The sequence below is a fragment of the Myodes glareolus genome, chromosome 7 (assembly GCF_982192425.1).
Source record: "Myodes glareolus chromosome 7, mMyoGla1.1, whole genome shotgun sequence".
NCBI classification, from domain to species: Eukaryota; Metazoa; Chordata; class Mammalia; order Rodentia; family Cricetidae; genus Myodes; species Myodes glareolus.
The window spans coordinates 83,281,579-83,284,051 of record NC_142032.1 but is presented as its reverse complement, the minus strand read 5'-3'; the positions used below and the strand labels follow the sequence as shown (position 1 = coordinate 83,284,051).

Sequence of the window (2,473 nt, the reverse complement as noted above, 5' to 3'; positions counted from 1 at the left end):
CTTCACCCTGCTTGCAGTGGAAACCCTTGCAGGTCGAGGCAGGAAAAAGGTGGGAATAAGAAACAATTTCACCAGAGTCATGAGGATTAAAAGAAAGGACACACGTAAGACACTCAGCACAGTGCCTGGCACCAGGTACATGCTGCCATTGTCTAAAGTGACAGGTGGTACCCACGCAGCAATGTGGGAAGGAACTCTGCATGAGTAGGCTGTGACCTAGATCTAAAATTCTGTGAGGCAGAAATATATCTTTTCCCACGTTCATGTCTTGAGTTCCTCCAGGATGCTTCACAATGGACTGGGCAAACTTCAGACTATGGAACAGCGGATGGAGTATGTACACATGTGTTCCTGCCTGCCTGTGACATGCGTGAATGGCAAAGGCAAAGGACTTTATTTTGTGTCATAGGAAACTGATAGTTTGTTCTATACAGTTCTTATAACAACATCTACACTTGCAAATTTTGCCACAGTTTTGTGGCTATTTGGAGTTGGTTATTTCCCGTTTTGTGAGCGTTATGGAGCTCTGAAATGGTGAGGCTTATTTTCAAGGGATGTGGGAAAACGCTTTTTCCACTTCTCTAGTGGGTTGTGTAAGTACAGGTACATACATATTCACTAATGAAAGCAAGCATGCAATCCTATATCTTTGTGCATGAATGGTTTTTTAATTATCATTTTGTGTGGATGTGTGTGTACATGTGTGCGAGGGTGCACATGCATGTGTTTGTGGAGGACAGGGGTCAGTATTGAGTGTCTTCCTCCATTGCTTACCACCTTTCACTTTATCTATCTACCTACATACCTACCTACATACCTACCTACCACCCACCCACCCACCTATCTACCTATCTACCATCTATCTATGTATCTATCTACCTACCTTCTATCTATCTATCTATCTATCTATCTATCTATCTATCTATCTATCTATCTATCTATCTATCTGTCTATCTATCTATCTACCTATCTACCTACCTACCTACCTATCTACCTATCTACCTAATCAATCATCTGTTTTTGGCACAGAATGCCTCACTGAACCTGGAGTGTGTCATTTCAATTAGCCTAGCTACTGGGTAAACCTCAGGGATCTTCTGCTTCCTTGGTGCTGGATCCCAGGCATGTACTGCCGTACCTAACTTTTTATGTATGTCCTAGGGCTCACACTCAGATCCCTATGCTTGCAAGGTGAACAGTTCACCGACAGAGTCATCTCTCTAGCCCCTCATTACCATTTATACAAATAAGATTGTTGGGGTTATAGATTTCCCATGAGCATTTGAAAAGCATAATGGAAGTAATTAGACTTTAGGTCTCCTGTGTCCTGGAGCAAATGTTCATTTGTTTTTGATGGTAAAGGTGGGATCGGGCAGGATAAATTGGCACGGAGTAGAGAGGCTGACAGATGAATGGATAGACAAAATATTTATTCAAATGTATACGTACATATTTGTGTGTGAATTTTACTCAGCCTGAGCCATGACATTCTGACACATACTACAATATCGATAAATTCTAAGTACACTATACTGAGTGAAATGCCAGCCGTAGAAGAACACTTTGATATCATTTACGTAAGAGACTTGCAGTCAAACTCCTAGAGACGGAAAGTGGAATGACAGTTGTCAGGGTGTGAGGGGAGGAAAGATGTCAGGAAAGTGCTTGGCAGCGAGAGAGTTTCTGTCTGATCGCATGCAAGGTCACAGCGATGGGTGGTGGGAGGAGTCACACGTGCAAATGTTCTCTCTTGAAAAAGACCTTGTTCTGTTTGTGCACGTGTCTGTGTCTTAAGTCTGCGTGTACATACACTGTGAGGTACATGGGAGGGCAGAGGACAGCTTGTAGAAGTTGGTTCTTTCCTTCCACCATATGGGTCCTGGGGGCTAAACTCTAAAGGTCAGGCTTAGTGGTACACACTCATCTGCTGAGCCATCTATCCAGTCTGACATAGTAATAGCAACAGCAATAATAATAATAATAATAGTAATAATAATAATAATAATAATAAAACTGTCTACTCTTTGTTCTCCTTCTTGAAAAAGGCCATGTACTGTCTCTTTAAAGTTAAAAAATATGGAACACTCCTCAGATTTTCATGTTATCCTTGTACGGGGAGTTTGATAATCCTTTCTTTCTTGTTTCTGTTTTAGTGTATGTGCTGCCAAAGCTCAGACTCAAGAGATCTGCCTGCCTCTGCCTTCTGAGTGCTGGGATTGAAGACATGTGTCACTACCACCCAGCCTATGTTTTTTTTTCCCAAGGCAGAGTTTCTCTGTAGCTTTGAAGTCAGTCCTGGAACTTGCTTTGTAGATCAAGCTGGCCTTGAACTCATGGGGATTTACCTGCCTCTGCCTTCTGAAGTGCTGATATTAAAGGTGTGTGCCACTACCACCCAGCTCTGTGTTTAATTTTTAAAAAGGTGTTACTTAGCTCACCTTGGATTAGAACTCGTTATATAGTTTATATGGCC

General features: G+C 42.1%; 1 non-coding gene across 1 annotated transcript; it reads right to left on the bottom strand.

Moving 5' to 3' along the window:
- Window positions 1–2,070: 2,070 nt before the first annotated feature.
- On the bottom strand, window positions 2,071–2,173 carry LOC125417237 (U6 spliceosomal RNA). The gene has a single exon (XR_007237087.1). It is a non-coding gene; the product is annotated as a U6 spliceosomal RNA (small nuclear RNA).
- Between the last annotated feature and the right edge of the window lie 300 nt (window positions 2,174–2,473).